This window comes from Triticum urartu, chromosome 4, assembly GCF_003073215.2.
Source record: "Triticum urartu cultivar G1812 chromosome 4, Tu2.1, whole genome shotgun sequence".
Lineage (NCBI taxonomy): Eukaryota > Viridiplantae > Streptophyta > Magnoliopsida > Poales > Poaceae > Triticum > Triticum urartu.
The window spans coordinates 283,451,455-283,471,817 of record NC_053025.1 but is presented as its reverse complement, the minus strand read 5'-3'; positions in this window follow the sequence as shown (position 1 = coordinate 283,471,817).

Below are 20,363 nucleotides of genomic sequence, written 5' to 3'. Positions count from 1 at the left end.
TTCATAGTCTTGGAGTCCGGCTGAAGGTATAGTCCGGCTACCCGAACACCCCCTAATCCAGGACTCCCTTAGTAGCCACTCATCTTGTCAAGATCATGTTCAATTCCTTCCATTTATTATCGGAGTACTGCCTAAATTATATCATTCTTATTCCTTCTCTATCTTCTTTTAACCGGAGTGTTGTCGTAATTGATCTTTATCATTCCTTGTACATCTCGTTTCAACTGGAGTGCTTGCATGTACTTCTTGTCCATTGCAACCTTTTCCTTATGTCTTCCAACCTACAACGTTCTAGTAATGTTCCTTGTTCCTCTTTTCTAACGGAGTGTTTTCAACCTTGTTCATCATCGTTGTATTCTTTCTTTCAAGTTTTCTACCTCTCAAGGTTCTTTGGTTTCACTCATTTGTCAAAGAAGCAACTTAGTTTTACCTTTTCCCCTCCCTCTTCCATTTTCCCCAGTGCCATACTAGATGTCGGGACGAGATCCTCTCATAGTGGTGGAGTGCTGTGACTCCCCAAGACCGACGCTCCAGACGTCTTCCATGTTTTCGTTGTCGCCATGTGTTTATTATGTTTGTTGCATTATCATAATTGTTTTGCATATTTCATTCCTATATATTTATGCCATGATCATGTTGGGTGCCTTGTCACATCTTTGCTTCTTGCACCATGCCCATTTCACTTGTTATGCCATGTGTTGCACTGTACCCCTTGTTTCCTCTCTCAACCAATCAATGCACTATCGCCTCCTCCTTCCTTCTTCTTTCTTTCTTTTTTGGCGAGTGACATTTTTATTCCTCCATAAATGTTCAATATTTTCCTATCTATTTTAGACCATGCCCTCAACCCCTCTACGAAATCTGATCCCATTTGGGACTTGTTTTGGTTGGATTAAAAAATGGCTCAAGTTTGAATTTAATTCAAACATGAATTATTATTCTATCCTTAAAAATGCCCAAACCATTTTATTAAAATCCTTCATAAATCCAGGTACTTTGATATATCCTTATATCATTCTACTTACCTGCCAAACCCTCTGAGCTTTTCTTCCAATGTTCTATTCATATTATATATGGATAAGACGAACAACAGAAGGAGAGAGAGAGATCCCAACCCACCAGGTCGCTTACGCCCAGCTAGGCCATCCTTCACTGCAGCACCGACCCATCTTGCTTCACGGTCCCAGCACCGGCCCATCCCTCTCCTAAGGCCCAACCCTAACCCTCTCCCGAACCCCCACTGTCTCCCTCGTCTCCACCTCGCGCTGCCAGAGACCCTCTGCACGAGCCCTGCCCGATCCCCTTGTCCTTCTCTTCCGTCGCGCGCCCACAGTGCTGGCCGCCGCACCCTTCTTCCTTACCTTCCCCCACGCTGGAGCAAGCCGCCACCGCCTACATTCCCTAGTCGACGCCCGCCTCCCCTTCTCTCATGTGCCGCGAGCGCTCGAGCCCCCGCACCGCGTCGTCCCTTGCCCTGCTGTCCGCCGGCCCGGCGAGCCGGACCTCTCCGGCGCCCGCGCCAGCGACCTCCACGCCTCCCCATCATCATCTCCGGCAGGAAGATGCCGCCAGGCTCCGCCCCGTGCCCGAGCACCTCCACTGCGAGCTCGCCTGACCCGCGCGGCCATGGCACCGCCGGCCTCCATGGTGTGCCTGCGCCCTGCCCTCCTCTTCGTCCTTCAAATTCCGGCCGTGGGCCATGGACGTGCGTTGCCGCTAGCCTCTGCTGTGCGCGTCCCATCTCCCATGTTGCATCCCGGCAACACTTTCGTGTTCGAGCCCACCGCTGCACCTTGGCACCACAACGTTGCTCGCTGCACACCAAGTACCCTGGATCGCCAATTCATCTACCGCCTTCAAGTGAACAACTACCGTGGATGTGTGCCGGTGCCACTTGGAATCGTCGAGCCCATCAAGACCCCTACCTGGATCGTCAAGTACCGTCTCCCGGATTCGCCAAGTACCACGCCGTCGATGTCCCTCCAAGATTGATGTTGGAACGTGCACGACTGCGCGGATTCCCCAAGTACCACGATGCCCCCGAAGAGTTTGGATTCGACAAGTCCGATGTCGCGCTTGTACAACTATGCTGCCGAGACCGAGACCGGTGAGACTGACCTTGTAACGCTATGCAAAGTACCTCTACTGGTGACTCGAACATCTACAAACCGTGTACAACTACCGCCGCTGTGATTTTGACAAGAAAACGTGTACCTCTATCATCGCAATATCGCAAGTTCCTCTACCATCGTCATGTACCACTACCACTACATCCCCTACTACCGCCGCAGAACGACTACTGCCTCTACTTCCCCCGACGAACTCGTTCCGCCCCAAAAAATGCACGCTTCGAAGGTATTGCCACCGTGACGACGCCCGTGAACGAATGCATGTGATGTATGAGATGATCGTGGTTGCACCGTGTCCGAGTTGTTCTTTGCGAGTTCCTTGTTGCCTTGCCGTCGACATGTGGGAACCCAATATCTGGGAGCACCCCATCATCTTGCATGACACACTCACACCCACTTCCTTTTGCACCGGTATCCCTGTGAGCTACCGGATCATCGGAATGTTACCGTGGCATCATTTCCGTTTCACTGCCATGGCACCTTTTCTGTTGTAGTTGCCGTGGCACCCATATCGTTTCCAGCACGATGACAAAATGTTTCATACCATGCTCTTTGTCGGTCTCAAAACCGGCGGATCTCGGGTAGGGGGTCCCGAACTGTGCGTCTAGGCCGGATGGTAATAGGAGGCAAGGAACACGATGTTTTACCCAGGTTCGGGCCCTCTTGATGGAGGTAAAACCCTACGTCCTACTGGATTAATATTGATGATATGGGTAGTACAAGAGTAGATCTACCACGAGATCAAGGAGGCTAAACCCTAAAAGCTAGCATATGGTATGATTGTTGTATGATGAAGTTGTCCTACGGACTAAAACTCTCCGGTTTATATTGACACCGGAGAGGGTTAGGGTTACACAAAGTCGGTTACAATGGTAGAAGATCTTGAATATCCGCATCGCCAAGCTTGCCTTCCACGCCAAGGAAAGTCCCATCCGGACACGGGACGAAGTATTCAATCTTGTATCTTCATAGTCCTGGAGTCCGGCTGAAGGTATAGTCCGGCTACCCGAACACCCCCTAATCCAGGACTCCCTCACTCGTAGAGTGAGCCGACTCGGGGCTTAGTATCCAAGATGGTGGCTCATGGCTCCTAGTCCGGCCAGGGCTCTCCTGACAAAGAGAGAGACTTTAGCGAATTCTGGATGTCGCCGAAGGGCGAGTGCTGAAAGATGTCTGCGGCGGTGAACTCCATTATCAGCGCCCAATCAGATTCGATCGTCAGGGGCGCGGGGGGCTCGGAGTTCGGAAAGGAATCCGGCTCCTCAGAGTCATGGGCCATGCGGATTGCGGGGCTGGAGTTCGGCTTGATCGCCTCTGAGATCGCAGCCCCTGAGGCAGCGTCCAACCACTGATCCTCGATCGGCGCAGTAGGCTCCGAATCAATGGTCGGAACCGATGCGTGTGTGGCCTCCAAGGCGCTATTCGGCGGCAGAGCTATATCATGCCCATCGAGATAGTGCAGCGCGCTTGGCTGTGGCTCGAATCCGTCGAAGATCAAGTCCCCGCGGATGTCAGCCGTGTAGTATAGGCTTCCAAACCTGACTTGAGGGACAGGGGCGTAGCTTTTGATCTGCTCAAGGTGACCAAGCGAGTTGGCCCGCAGTGCGAAGCCGCCGAAGACAAAGATCTGTCTAGGGAGAAAAGTCTCTCCCTGGACTGCATCGTTGTTGATGATCGAAGGAGCCATCGGGCCTAAAGGCGACGACACAGAGGAACTCTCAATGAAAGCACCAATGTCGGTGTCAAAACCAGCAGATCTTGGGTAGGGGGTCCCGAACTGTGCGTCTAGGCCGGATGGTAACAGGAGGCAAGGAACACGATGTTTTACCCAGGTTCGGGCCCTCTTGATGCAGGTAAAACCCTATGTCCTTCTTGATTAATATTGATGATATCGGTATTACAAGAGTAGATCTACCATGAGATCAAGGAGGCTAAACCCTAGAAGCTAGCCTATGGTACGATTGTTGTATGATGAAGTTGTCCTACGGACTAAAACCCTCCGGTTTATATAGACACCGGAAAGGGTTAGGGTTACACAAAGTCGGTTACAATGGTAGGAGATCTTGAATATCCGCATCGCCAAGCTTGCCTTCCACGCCAAGGAAAGTCCCATCCGGACCCGGGACGAAGTCTTCAATCTTGTATCTTCATAGTCCTGGAGTCCGGCTGAAGGTATAGTCCGGCTACCCGAACACCCCCTAATCCAGGACTCCCTCAGTAGCCCCTGAACCAGGCTTCAATGACGACGAGTCCGGCGTGTAGATTGTCTTCGGCATTGCAAGGCTGGTTCCTCCTCCAAATTCTTCATAAAAGATTGTAAACACCAAGAGTAGTGTCCGGCTCTGCAAAATAAGTTTCCGCGTATTGCCACAGAGAGAATAATATTAACACAAATCTAATCCGCTGACGTATTCCGCAGCGTGACATCACACTACGGCCAAGCCTTTATTCGAATCGTTTTCACCTTTCCACCTTAGCGTGTTTTGTGAGGCGGTTTCCTTGGCACGTCTTGTCAAAGTAGAGATCGTGTCCCCTTTGTTTACGGGATTCTGATCAATACGGACGTGGGTAACCCAATCGTGCCCGTTAGCATGTCTTCTTGCTTAAAGGCGAGTCCCAAACAGTTACGGGGAGGGCTCCTGGTATTCAACCTCTTATAAAGAGACCAAGGCCTTACTCCTTTTCTCCAATCTCAAAACAAGTTCGCCCGTCGCCTCGAGTTCCAACACCCTAGGCTCTAGATTCCAGGCGCTTAAGACCTTCGACAATGTCCGGTTCCGACCTTCAAGGCCGATGGATGCCCTCCTCCGTCACGGAGGAGGACGTGCTAAAGTTGAGAGAGCCTAAGTTCTTGACCGCCGAAATTTTGCATAGGTTGCCTGCTCAAAGGCTGGCTATTCCCAGTCCCCAGCCCGGTGAGAGCGTAGTGTTCATGTCTCACTTCCTTCGGGGGTTGGGCTTCCCGATGGATCCCTTTGTGAGGGGGCTGATGTTCTATTATGGGCTGGAATTTCATGACTTAGCTCCGGAATCCATCCTCCACATTTCCTCATTCATCGTTGTGTGCGAAGCATTCCTCCCTGTTACTCCTCACTTCGGATTATGGCTCAAGACTTTTGGAGTGGAGCCGAAGATGATCGAGGGACGGCACGCAGAGTGCGGAGACGCTGTCATAAGTAAGAATGCTGATGCTCCATGGCCCGAGGGCTCCTTTCAAGAGGAGCTTGGCTTGTGGCAACGAGAGTGGTTCTATATCACCGCTCCGAGGAGCACCAAGTGGGTGGCGCCTCCTGCCTTTCGCTCGGGTCCCCCACCACGGCTAGCGTCATGGGTCAACAAAGGGTTAGATTGGGGGTTATCCAAAGACGTGCCCTTATTGCAGGTCCGCATTAGGGATCTCTTAGAAAGAGACCTCAACCTGGTCAAGGTGACACAGGTCATGCTGATTCGCCGAACACTACCCGACAAACGTCGCTCCCTTCGTCTGTGGGAGTTTAATCCGGAGGGACCACGAGCTCTCCAGCATTTTATGGGCGCAACGCCCGTGGAGATGTATAAAATGTTCTTCGGATCACAAGCAATGTGTCCGGATTTGACCGAGGACGCAGGTTTAAGCTGCAATCGCCCGGATACTCAAGTAAGTAACCTTGTGCCCGGACTCGTTATCCGGAAAATTGTCATAAATTCGCCCCTAAAAGAGTTGTCCTTTTAAACAAGAGTGGATAGCGAAGGCAAAGCTGATCAGGTGTCCGGCTCCCCTTCCTGAGACCAGGCCGGATCCCGTTCTAGTCAGGATGTTGAAGATCGTGCCTTTGGAGGGAAGTGAGGGGGAGGACAAGGAAACTATGGCCTCCTCGAAGGAGGCTGCTCCGAAGGGAAGAACCGACAATTCCTCTCCTAAGGGGAAGAAGAGGGCCACCTCTGACGACCCGGAGACCATGGCCTCAAAGCGGGGGAAAAAGTCCTCGTCAGAGGGTCCGACGCCGGGGAGATCCTTGGCCGAACTATGCCCTCAAAGGGATCAGCCCTCCAGCGAGCCGTAAGTAGAGAAAGATTTTCCTTTAGAGGGATGAGAGAAATCCTTGCTTTTTATCTGAGAAGATTAACCGAAATTTTACTTTGTAGCTCGGACCTCAGCCCTTCTCAGCAGAGCTCGTCTTCGGGGGATCTTCTTCCGGAGATGATGGGGAGTGGAACGCCTCCCCCTGCCGTACCGCCTGGCGAGGCGGGTGACCCTGAGGTGTCGTCGCGGATGGTTTCTCCGAATCTGGCAGGGGTGGAAGGTAGCCATATGTCCCCCCAAGGTTCTCCGCGTCCGGCCTTCGATGGAGGTCATAGGACGAGTCCGGCACCGTCTGATGCGCAGTCGGAGGAGCTGATGATTCTGCTGGGGCAAGCTTCTATCTCAGAGGAGCACCGTGCATTGATGGGTACGGTGATTGGAAGGATTTCGTCCGCGAAAAGCGGATTGCATGAGGCCGTCAGAAGTTTGCTGACGGGTTTTGAGGTACTTTTGATGATGTACTTCTTTGTCAGTTGCGCATAAACAAGATGCGCCCTGTGTAGATAGTAGCCCCTGAGACTCTGTGCGTTGTCAAAATTGACGGCGCGCAGAGGATAATAATCCCAGGTCTAAAATGTCGCCTTTGTATACAGGTGGCGAAGTGTCCAGAATCGAGCCGAACTGATGATTTTGCCGAACTAAAGCGGCAACTTGACGTGGCAGATGCCGACATCGCGCTCGTCAACGAGCGGCTTGATGAGGCTCAAGGTATGCAATTCCTCAGGCGGCATCTGGTAAGAGGAGCTTTATGCCAGTATCTTACAATGTGTGTGCTTGACGCAGATGGTGCGGCCGCCTGGAGAGTCTTCGGGCGGAACTTGCCCGAGCTAAGGAACAAGCCAGGAAAAGTGATGCGGCTGCCGAGAAGGCCCTTGAAGAGCTGAGAGCCGAACAGGCTGCTCACTGCCGAAGCAAGAAGGAGATGGCCATGATGGCCGTCAAGTTAAAAAGTGCTGCTGACCGTTGCAAGTTTCTTGAGAAAGAAGACTGGGTGAGACATACGGACTTAGAGAAGGCCGTTGCTGATGCCAAGGACGCTCGCTCTGCGATGAGAGCTGCGAAGGAGGAGCTGCGTCAGGCCGGACAGATTGCAGCTGGAAAGCCCTTTATGCTGCGGAGGAAGTTTTGCGATCCAAAGTTTGCTCCGTTGGACCGGATGTGGAGTGCGGAGGACACCTATCTGGATTTGGCAGCGAGTGCTGCTGATGCGACCGAATACTTTCGAGATCAAGAAGATCGCGAAGTGGAAAGGCTTTTCTGGTCGCAGTTCCAGAATCCAGAGCGTCCACTGGCAGTGGACGATCCTCTGGCTCAATGGGCCGAACTGAATAGATTGTCCGGACTCGCCATGAAGTACGTCATGGGTCATCTGTGGCCGGGGAGATCGGAGCCGAAGAGTTATTTCAGCTTGGTGCAGCAATTCCTTGACGCGGTGCCACGTATCAATGCGATGAAGAGGTCAGCATGCATAGAGGGCGCACGGATGGCTCTTGCCCGTGTCAAGACATACTGGGCAGAGATGGAGACCACCGTTGTTGCATCCCGAGATTCGGACAAAAGCCAAGTACCCTCCGAGCACTATTTTTAGGAAGTCCTTGAAGACGCTCATGTAATAGAGACGTAGTGCTCGAAGGATGCTATGTTCTGATAGCATATGTAATTATAAAGCAATATTTTGATGAATTGTAGTAGCCTTTTATACTTGTGCCTTCAATTATTTGGAACACCTCATGTGCGGACGTTTTAAGATATATATATACAAAATCTGAAAGATTGCAGTCGTTGGCTTCAGCCCCCACGCACATAGTGCGGGGGTGCTCGCAGAAGGCGCATTTTCACACTTAATCCAACGTCTTGGTCCTACAAAGGAGGTGATAGCGCAGCGAGCTAGGCAACCGGACTGTAATGCTTTAACACTTTCACTTAGCCATAGGAGCTTGACAATGGGACTATTTAGGTAGCCCCTGGTGGCGACTGCGCTCGCCCGAATTCGGGGCGCATATGTGCCTGGCCGGGAAACGGCCCTTCGTTAATGCGGAGGAATCCTACAGATTCCAGAGAGTCATCGAGTGGTTGACCAATCTCACGCCATATCATGACAGTCGGTTTTCGGCTTTCTCTACTGAGGTGCTCGCCTGGCCGAACCAGGGAACAATCGCAGTAGTTCTCCTGGTGCCGCCTTAGCCGATAGAGCGGAACGTAAGGCGGCCGAACACATGAGCCGGGCAACCCAACATTTGACCAAAATCATGACTCGGAGCTAATGCATATAAGGCCAAACCCGCGACGCCGAACACTCCCTAAGGTATTCGGTCTTTATGAGAGCGGGTGAGGTAACGCTCTGAGGTATAAGCCCCTATTGTCCAGGTACGCGCAAGAATTCTGATGTGGCCACATGCCAAGACGCCAGCCTCCTCCTTGGTCATAGAACCAGGGGATGTGTATCAACAAGAGACAGTAAAAAAGGTCTATGCAGGGTCTTAATCTGAAAAGAATCCTTGGAACGGGTCCCTACTGCACGTCTGCGCCTACGTCTCCATTGTGCCGTATCCTGGACGGGCGCAGCACGACGTTCATTTGTAAAAAGAGAGCAAATAAGTTGAAAAAGGGGTGTGCCGAACAAAAGTTATATGAAATAAACAAAGTGTAAAGTAAAATATGAAAAATTGAGCTTTATTGTCTCTTATTTTATACGTGTGAAGCCCCTAGAGCAGGGGTATATGGCCACTAAGCCTTTATCAATGATACTTTTGTGCCGGACTCGTCTATCCGTGTCCGTGGTCTTAATGACCTGTTCTGATGTTCTGGCTGGTGAAGCCATTGTATTGTGGGGCTGTTAAAGCGGCCGCACGATCCTCCGCTTGGGGGAGGTGTTCTCACTGCTTCCCCTTTAAGGAGATGATGCCGCTTGGACCGGGCATCTTAAGCGTAAGAGATGCATAATGCGGTATTGCGTTAAAGCGGGCGAAAGCTTCGCGCCAGTAGCGCTTGATAGCGACTTGAGAATGGGACGATGTGGAAAGTCAGCTTTTCGCGACGGAAGTTATCGGCAGAGCCGAAAATAACCTCGAGCCGGAGAAAACCCATGCAATGGGTGTCCGGACCTGGCGTTACTCCTTGAAAAGAGGTTTTGCTGTGGCGAATTCTTTTTGGGTCGATCCCCATGTGGCGGATTGAGTCCTGATATATCAGGTTGAGTCCGCTGCCACCGTCCATAAGGACATTTGAAAACTGGAGTCCGCCAATTATTGGATCGAGTACCAGGGCAGTCCAGCCTGGGTTCCTGACACTTCTAGAATAATCCAGATGATCGAAGATGATTGGTTTTGACAACCAGTGGCGGGATTCCTTTGGGATAGGCCATGGGGCGCGTACCTTTATGGGTGCCGCACGTTTTGTTTTGTGGAGTAAGTTTACTTTTTTTACTTCTTGTGGGAAATTCTTTTGTTTCCTGGTACTCTGCTTTTGGGGTTCGTCCTCGTCTTCGCTTGATGTGTCGAGCCCCTTGTGTTCAGCGTTGAGTCTGCCGGATTGTTTGAAAACCCAACAATCTCTATTGGTATGCTTAGCAGGCTTTCCGGGAGTGTTGTGTATTTGACATATCCTATCCAAGATTTTGTTTAGGTTGGATAGGTCGTCCCTGTTATCTTGGAGGGGTGGCTTTTTCTGATTCTGTCGTGAGCTTTTCAATCCGGCGTTGACTGCCGTGCTCTTCGGACTTTTTTCCTTAGTCCGGCGACGGTCCTTATTGCGTCGCGGTTTTCCGTTTCCATCCCTAGTTTCGGATGTACTTGGGTCACTGGTGCTGCATCTTGCCAACCAGCTGTCCTCTCCTGCGCAAAAGCGAGTCATGAGGCTTGTTAGTGCGGCCATTGTTCTTGGCTTTTCTTGGCCGAGGTGTTTGGCGAGCCATTCGTCTTGGACATTATGCCTGAAAGCCGCTAAGGCTTCAGCGTCTAGACAGTCGACTATCTGATTCTTTTTAGTAAGAAATCTATTCCAGAATTATCGAGCAGACTCTCCGGGCTGTTGAGTTATGTGACTAAGATCGTCTGCATCCGGAGGGCGGACATAGGTCCCTTGAAAATTTGCTCGGAATGCGTCCTCGAGCTCTTCCCAACTTTCGATTGTTTTTTTAGGAAGGCTTTTGAGTCAATGCCGGGCTAGCCCTTTAAGCTTGAGGGGTAAGTATTTTATGGCGTGGAGGTCATCTCCTCTAGCCATATGTATGTGGAGGCTATAATCCTCGATCCAGACTCTAGGGTCTGTTGTTCCATCATATGCCTCTATGTTTACGGGTTTGAATCCCGCTGGAAATTCGTAATCCAGGACCTCATCAGTGAAACATAGGGGGTGTGCAGCACCCCTGTATTTGGGTGTGCCGGATTCTGATAATGGCTTTATTGCATTGCTTACGAGAGCTTGCTTTCTTGGCCCGTAAATGGACCTGGCTGGGCCATGATGCGAATCCTTAAGTGGGTCGCATGCGGCTTAAGTGTGGCACTGCTTGCCGCTTTATGCTGGCCATGGGGTCGTCTATCCGACCGTGTCGCTTTCTCACTTTTGGAATGCGAGGGCTCTAAGGACTCCTCGTCGAATTCAGGCAGTAGCTTTCCCTTCGGATAGCTTTTAGTGCGGCGACTGTCGCCGTATTTGTCTGCGGTATTGATTACTTTACTCCATCTGATCCTGAGTGCATCTTCCGCAGTTATTAGCTTCCGCTTCTGCTTTTTCAGGCTGCGTGCGGTTCCGACGAGCCGTTTGTGGAGGTTCTTCTGCTTCGTGGGCTTGTCCGGCATAGGGTCGTCCGGAATGCCATTTTCGCCGGGGGAGGGATGTTTGGTTTCTCTATCCGGGTTGTCCTGTTGGGACGGTTGCTCTAAGGCATGCTCGTTGTCTTCCGGCTCATCCTGCTCTATGGCTGGGTCTTTATCGAGGCGGGGCTTGGGTCGGTGTTTACACTGACGCTTTGATTGTTTTTCGAGAGATCGATCCCTCTTTCCATCCCCGTTTTCCTCGTTGTTGCTTCCATTAGGGGTATCCACCATGTACACATCGTGAGATGAGGTAGCTGTCCAATGCCCTATAGGCGTTCGTTCTTGGTTGTCTCCTGCATCGTCGTCCATACCATCGATGTCTTCGGAGTCGAAGTCGAGCATGTCGGTTAAGTCATCGATAGTGGCTACGAAGTGGGTGGTGGGTGGGTTTTGAATTTCTTCATCAACCGAATCCCATCCTTGCTGACCATAGTCCGGCCAGGGCTCTCCTGATAAAGAGAGAGACTTTAGCGAATTCAGGATGTCGCCGAAGGGCGAGTGCTGAAAGATGTCTGCGACGGTGAACTCCATTATCGGCGCCCAATCGGATTCGATCGTCAGGGGCGCGGGGGGCTCGGAGTTCGGAAAGGAATTCGGCTCCCCGGAGTCACGGGCCCTGCGGAGTACGGGGCTAGAGTTCAGCTCGATCGCCTCTGAGATTGCAGCCCCTGAAGCAGTGTCCAACCGCTGATCCTCGATCGGCGCAGTAGGCTCCAATCAATGGTCGGAACCGATGCGTGTGCGGCCTCCAAGGCGCTGTTCGGCGGCAGAGCTATATCATGCCCATCGAGATAGTGCGGCGCGCTTGGCTGTGGCTCGAATCCGTCAAAGATCAAGTCCCCGCGGATGTCAGCCGTGTAGTTTAGGCTTCCAAACCTGACCTGATGGCCAGGGGCGTAGCTTTCGATCTGCTCAAGGTGACCAAGCGAGTTGGCCCGCAGTGCGAAGCCGCCGAAGACGAAGATCTGTCCGGGGAGAAAAGTCTCACCCTGGACTGCATCGTTGTTGATGATCGAAGGATCCATCGGGCCTAAAAGCGACGACACAGAGGAACTCTCAATGAAAGCACCAATGTCGGTGTCAAAACCGGCAGATATCGGGTAGGGGGTTCTGAACTGTGTGTCTAGGCCGGATGGTAACAGGAGGCAAGGAACACGATGTTTTACCCAGGTTCGGGCCCTCTTGATGGAGGTAAAACCCTACGTCCTACTTCATTAATATTGATGATATGGGTAGTACAAGAGTAGATCTACCACGAGATCAAGGAGGCTAAACCCTAGAAGCTAGCCTATGGTATGATTGTTGTATGATGAAGTTATCCTACGGACTAAAACCCTTCGGTTTATATAGACACCGGAGAGGGTTAGGGTTACACAAAGTCGGTTACAATGGTAGGAGATCTTGAATATCCGCATCGCCAAGCTTGCCTTCCACGCCAAGGAAAGTCCCATCCGGACACGGGACGAAGTCTTCAATCTTGTATCTTCATAGTCCTGGAGTCCAGCTGAAGGTATAGTCCGGCTACCCGAACACCCCCTAATCTAGGACTCCCTCAGTGGGGGAAGTGGACCTCTCTCTTTGTTGAAAAAGGAAAGAAAGTGAGGGGTGTTGGGGGACAACGCAAATGAGAATGAGCAGGTCTAGATTTCCTGTGCTCACATAGGAAAATGTCGCCGAGGAGATAGAAAATGGGAAAAATGTAGACATGCTGCCTGAGTGTTTGCCTCTCTCGGCAACCACATCTGCCTCACCACTTTATGTCCCTACTGTCCCTACGCCCATATCGCTACCGTTAATGTAAAATCACATGAAGCATTAAGCAATGCCACCTAATGTCACTATAAGTAATGGTCTAGTGCCGTAGATAAATTGAAGCAATGCTGCCACCATTTCCATCTTGCTTTATTTCCCATGAATTGTGTTTTTGCAGTTATACTTAAATCTCACACTGCTAACATTGCTTCATCCCAGTGGAACTGCACAAATTTGACTGCACATTTACTAAGCATGTGCTACTCTCATGACAGTAATACTAACGATATTGTTCTGCATGTTAATCTAGTGGCGGCATTGTTGTAATGTGATGCTACATACTTAAGGGCACTTTCATACTGTCAATCGAGTGCCAATTATAACACAATAATTGTTGTTGTTAATCATACGCCACTTCAAATATATGTCACTGTTTAAATAACTGTATTTCGTATTTGCACAAACAGGGATGTCTATCTCCATATTGTTTCTATCTGCACAATCAAAAGTACAAACCTCAGTTTTAGTACAACTACACAAAATGAGATGGCTATTCCTAGCTGTCGTCCTCTAACCACCAGTGTTCCAGGTATTCCTACATTGGTAGTAACTAGGTAGAATGACCAACGCAATCTAAAATAAGCTTATTAGTATGTTTTACTTCATGATTGCAGTGCAGGGACGAGCGAAAACAACTGCATCCTAGTCCAGAATGCACTTTCTACGAGTTCATCCATGGACCGAGGACTAGCTGGCACGGCTGCACGGAGGTTTTTGGGACAGGTGCGCGGACAAGAGGCATCGTGGTCTGCTTATTTTTGCAAATAGCGGTGCTTAAATTTAGTGGAATGCACAAGAATTTCTGCTGGTCGGTACACTACATGGTTCAGTTCAGCATTCCAGCTGAGAACACAATTATAATTGGTTATTCTAGAATGAGAGAACCTAACCCTGGATGTTGGCAACAAGAAAAAACCAGAGTGAACTCCAGGAAATTTAAGCCTGCTGGGAGGCCCTTTGCTCAGAGAAGCCGTGCTTGTTTTTTCCTGATTTGTAAACCTTCTCACAACTTTGCGTTTTGCTATGAACTAGTATATGTTTGTTATGTTCTATGAATCATTGAGATGTATAAAATTTCTTAACTTATGCTTTTCAAGTTTTTTATGAAGCCGAGTTTAATGTGAGTGTCCCACATGAGCGATGGACTAGCGTGTGAATGTTTGGAATTTACATTGTGGCCTTAGTTAACTGCATGAACCACTGTAACAAGATACGTAGTTGCTTATATGTCAGACAATAGATTATTGATTGTTAGCTAGTCGATAGCCTAGTGTTGAAGTGAGCTGAGCCAATGTGTCGTGTTTTGCACAACTGCTTACAAGTGGGGTAGAACCAACAGTGTTTACAAGTACTTATGTATACGTCGGCGCATAGTTCTCGAATGAGTACTCTATTTCATCAAACACACACTACTCGTATGATAAACCGCAACAACTTATGTCTTACCATGCCATATTCATGAAAAAACTAGTGAGGACGCATCTGTTTCGACAATAATTATGATGGTTCTCACATGATTCACGGGCACACAAAAGTAGCAACAGTTCCCATAGACGGATTCAAACAGAGTACTAACCCCAGAGGGCTCGATAATAGGCAAGGTTCGAATAATTAGACACAATCCAAACTACTATTAAACACTAGCTGGGGCAACTATTCCATTCCTCGATCTAATTGGGGATGGATAAAAGACGGACCTTGCCATGAACATCATCGAGGACGTCCCGCAGCAGCTCAATCCTGTGAACCTTCATGAAGATAACCTTGTGGACTTGCCACTCATAAACTTGTTTGTGGAGGTATGCCATGTCATCTTCCAGCGTAAGCTTGATAAGAACAGTATGCCCCACAAATGAAGGAGTAGCTTTGAACTTCTTGTGCTTTAGTACACCCTAGACAACACGCCTGACAACAGTGAGGCTGGAATACAACTCGACATTGGTATAAGCGAAAATGGCTTCCAGGATCCAAAAACATAAGCACTCTATTTCCCAGTGCATATATTCAGGTCATCCGCCTCATAGTGAGTGACATGTACAACCACACAATCCTTTTCTGTATCAGGGCTCTAATTGAAACAGAAACAAATTCTGAATTACTTTCCAGTATAAGAAACACAAGTTATTTAAACCACTATGTATAGCATGGCATCGAAGCTAATAAAATTTTGCATTATTCATCACCACATACTTAGATGAAAAACCACAATCGAGATAGGCAAAGAAGAAAATCACCTTGGGCAGCTCAGGGGGGGACACATCCTCGAAGGGGGAAAACTACTCCTGCAGTGCCATGAGGGTTGTAACCTCAAACGGGGCATTGACCATCTCAATAGTGGCCGTGAGTGTATGTGGGGTCGGCTTGGTGGCTGCCTCCATCTTCTTGGATCTCTCTGTCTCATGGGGATCAGCCTCCCGCGTCTGCTCCAATATTGGCAGATCTTTGCCTGGTTCTCCTTGGTCCATCATGAAACTGACGAATACTAGGAGACCACTAAAAGGAAAACACAATCGCAATGGCAATGAAACAAAAAAGAGAATGAGGATCGGTTACTGCTTTGCAAACGTTTTTTTAGCTGAACGAAAATATACCAACATCACGGATCCGCTTACCTTCCCTTTGTTGGGAGAAAAGAACAGTGGCACATGCGAGTGTTGGCTTTCTTGATGATGCTGAGGGAGAAGGGGTTTCAGCGAAGAGTGAAATGATGGTTGCTTCGCCCGTCAAACTTAGACTGCGGGGAGGTGGGGTTTTGTGATACGATGGCTCGTTACTGCCGCGCTACGACCGGGGTGACTCTTCGCCTGCATACTGCCTTCTAATTTGGTGGATGGCATTTGGGCCCGCGCCCGGCATGGCCCGCATGTCGGTGAACAAAAGTGAAACGACATTTAGTAGAGGGAGACGTTTCGATGACCCAGGAGGAGCCAGAAGCAGTAGTGTATCCACTGGACTAGTAGTAATTGTTTTTCTGGGTAGCACTAGAGTGTCTCCACTCTAATAGTAGTAATTGTTTCTCTGGGCCCAAGAAAAAACAGCCCATCCACCCTAGTAAATAATAAAATCAATTCAAAAGCCCATATATTTACTTAATGAGAGGCGCTACCCACACCCAGCACACTGCCCCCCAAAAACCTGGGTGCTCTTCTTCCTCCTCACTCCCACCCACCTCACATCAGCTCGCTCCACTCGCACCCCCAAATTCCTCACCTCACTCCTACAGAAAACCCCTGCTCCCCTTCTTCCTCACTACTACAGAAAACCCCGAGCTCCCCTTCTTCTTCATTCGTACTACAATTAGGCTCGTCATTTGTTACCCTGCTCAAATTGGTGAGCGCGACGCGATGCCCTCGAGGAAAATGGAGTCGGCAGACCCCAGTGCCAAGAAGATGAGGCTCCTGCCAGCGGCGGCGCCTGTTGTAGATCCCGCACCCGGCAGCACACGGAGAAGCGGTGACCCCGCCCCCACCGGATCCCAGGAACCCATAGAATCTCGGGTGGACCGCATCAGCGATCTCCCGGACGCCATCCTTGGGTAGATCATCTCGCTTCTCCCCACCAAGAATTGCTGCCGCACCCAAGTCCTCTCAATTCAGTGGAGACCTCTATGGCACTCGTGCCCCTTAATCTCCACTGTCGTTAGCTATCTCTATTGAATGATTTTTAAATCCCAGAGGCATCATCTCCTCCCACCAGGGCTCCGTTCAAAGCCTCTGCATCCCGTCATGCTACCTAAGCTAGCATACCATGCCCTGCACAGTGGACGCCTAGCTGAAATCCCTTGAATTCATAGAACTACAGCTGCTTGAGTTCTACTATTCCTCTGTAAATCACCTACCAGATACCAAACGCCATGTACTTGTGCCCTCAGCACCGACGTCCATCTCGCTGTTTTCCTCCTCTCTCCACACCGCCACCTTCGCGCTGTGCTACCTACCAGACAATCTGGTACTAAACCTTCAACTGCAATTTCTCAAGAAACTTTCACTTTTGCAGGTTCGTATATAGGAGGCCTCATTGCACAACATCATCCACTCCAGTTGCCCTGCTCTGGAGTGCTTGGTGCTTGTTTTCACAGTTAGAATCAGTTGTCTCCAAATAAAGTTGCCTAACCTTGTAAGAATTGGAATTTCTTTTGACGGAAGGCAGCTCATCATCCAAGATGCCCCTTCCCTTCAAAGGTTGATCCTTGATTCTAGTTAATCACGGTCGTAAATAATCATCCTCTCTGCGCCTAAACTGGAGACCTTGGATGTAGTACATGATCTCTATGCTCATTTCAATACGGTGTTTGGCTCCATAGTTCTTCAGGTACTTTATATTATCATCTACACTTGTAACCATAAGCTACATTTTAAATTTCTGCGCATAAGTTATATATCATCTTGGAGTACACATTTTGTACTAATATTATGTTCTATGCTCAATGAAGAGTTTCTCCATGGATAGCCTATCAATGGTGTTGGATTCTGTCAAGATCTTATATATCCAAATGAATAGTTTTGATCTAAACAAGATTATTGGCTTGCTGCAATGCTTTCCATGTCTGGAGAACTTGTATATAAAGGTGATAATTTCACGCACATTGGAAGCCCGCATATAGTGTACTGGAATTAACCGTTCAGCTGTTGCTCTTTCGACACTCTTTTTTGAGACCTTAACTATTTTCAATCTTCATGTCTATTTAGGCTACAGGACGGGGTCAGAAAGTTATAACAAATCGGTGGATTCGTAAGCACCGGGATTTTCTCACTTCTCGTGACATTCGATTGAAGACAATAACGCTAGAACGATATGTAGCCAACCATGCAAACACTAGATTTGTCACATTCTTCCTACTGAATGCAAGATTACTATTGTCCATCAGGCTTAAGTTTATCAGCAGCATGGTTTTGACGGATGGGTATGTCGAAGAGCAAAAAAAGGAGTTTATGGTGGGCAAAAGAGCTTCTAAACATGTCGGGCTTCTATTTACAATATATTGTGGTGATAATCCAATAAATTTTATGACCCAATATGTTCATTCTATGGACCTGACCGATCCATTTGACTGTGACTGCTGAAAACGGCGCTGGAGTTAGATGTTGTTGCCCTTTTCAACCTGGGTTTTGTCTAAACCTAATGAAGAATTAACCCTCATGCTTTTGTATAGTTTGTAAGCTGGAGTTAGATGTTCTTGCCCTTTTCAACTCGGTTGTGATTGTCATATTTTCCTTGAAACAAGACAAATGGTTTGCCATTCGTTTAATTTAGAGTGAAATATTGTAACAAATCCCAATCAAGGGAAATAACATCACTCTCGTCGGCTGCTTGAGCTCACTGTGCATTATAGAAGCCAAGTGATTAGCCCCCACCAGCACCCAAAACTTATTTTGAACTAGCACACCAAATGGGCTGTAAATTTTCATAGGAAAGGCTAGATGACCATGACAGATTTGGATTCTGGCATTTGGGACCCATGAGGAAATAGCCTATCCAAGGTGGTGTCGACTTCCTAGCTAGTCAACAAACGATTCTGCCTACCAGCCGTTGGATTGACATCCAACAGCTGTCGTGTATCTTCTATCTCTTGTCTTCTTCCTCCAGCCACACAAACCAAACCATCCCGTCAGCTCCGCCTGCGCCCGCCTCCAATGGCTGGCTGTGCCTCCGCCGCCCTACCCTACCCTCCAACGTTGGCCAGTCCCTCCCTCTATTCCCCCACACGTCCTATTATTCTCCGATGATGTCATCTCGAACACGCACCCGCACCCGAACCAGTCAACCCTCGTACTCCCCTCCACCTGCAACTGGACCGACGCATCTTCCACGGCTCATGTTAGTTCCGTCTGAGGCCTCGTCGTCGTCCTCCGCCTTGGTTCGCTCGCCGTGCGCGGTGCACTGCCCTCTTGCGTTGTCAACGTTGTCAACAACCGAGAGGAACAAGGAGATGACTGTACGTGGAGAGGATGACAGTAGGGACCCACCAGCGTCATGGCAGTACGCAAGCAAGTGCCTCATTATTACAAGCCCAAAAAATGGTTCCTCCTAATGGTTGGACATCTGGGGCTCACGCCATTGTCAACGTAGTCAATAAATGAAAGAATTACACAACGAGCGGCTGACACCAGGGACCCAGCAGGTTACGCAGTTGTTATTTACTTTTTTAGGAACAAGCACTTGTTATTTATACTAGTTTTAGCGACGGATCAGGGTAACACCGGGGCTGTGCGGGGGCTGTCGCCCGTCTAGCCAGGGTTTTATTTATGTTTACCACATCATGAGCCCAGTTGTGTTTTTTTCTTGCTGGAAATGGCTAGCCCAGTTCTTTTTTTAAAGAAATACCCAAATGAGGCATACTTGCTTTATTAGCCCTACTGGGCTGCAAATCTTTCAAGATGAGGAGAGTTTCATTCGGTTTGCCCAGAAATGGGATGTACATTTTTAAAACACATCAAACCGGGAATTAGTTTCAATTTTTTTCATTACAAGATTTGAAATTCCATTGATTTTTATGCTTGGACAATTATTTGGATTCTATATTTATATAAATTATTTTTAAAAATAGTTTGAATGTGACTCGATATTTCAGGATTAAAAACAGTTGACCACACTAAAATATGCAAAATTTTGTATAATTTTTAACCCTGGCCACAATGTGGGGTGTAATGCTAACAAAAAGAAGATGGGCTCCAAAAAAATTCTTAAGAATTAGCAAATGGGTTGTAAATTATTAGAAATAATGGCAGATGGGCTGTATGCTGTTTTCCACAGATTTGAGGCTGACTTTTGTGCCTACTACAGGTTGACACGTATGCTTTCAAAAAAAAGGATGATACACACGCAACGCCGTGTCAACTTAGTCAACACACGAGAGCAGTGACTGTTGGATGTCCATCCAATGGCCGTTGTGCTTCTTCAATCTCTGCTCTTCCTGCTCCAGCCGCTCAAACAAGTGCCGGCGGGACTGCCTGCTCCCTCCTCCCGTGGCCGGCTATGCTACCGCGCAGGCGTCACCGCCCCACCGTACTCCCATTGCTGGCCTAGCCATCCCTCTACTCACCCACGCCTGTTGTTATTCTCTGGAGATGGCAGACGAACCAGTAAACCCTTGTACTCCCCTCTGTGTGGGAAACAACTACTGAGTCTTCCCTGGCTCTATGTCGTTCCCTTGCTAGGCCTAGCCGTCGTCCACTGCCCCGGTGCTCTCGGTGCAGTGTGGTCAAGGCAGTCAACGAAGGACATCCATCGAAAGTGGATTGTACGTGGAGAGGCCGAGAGTTGAGTACACGGCCACACGCAATGAAATGCCTCCTTATTACGTGCAAAATAATGATTCCTCCACCTGACAACTTGGACCCATTGGAAGGGCCTCTGTATTTCACGAAAAAATGTTACCCCCGCTGACAGGTTGGACCCACCAGCTATATCTTCGCACGCAAGGAAGTGCCTCCTTATTACGTACAAAAAAATGAATACCTGTGACGCCCCAAGACCAACGCTCCAGACGTCTTCCATGTTTTCGTTGTCGCCGTGTGTTTATTATGTTTGTTGCATTATCAT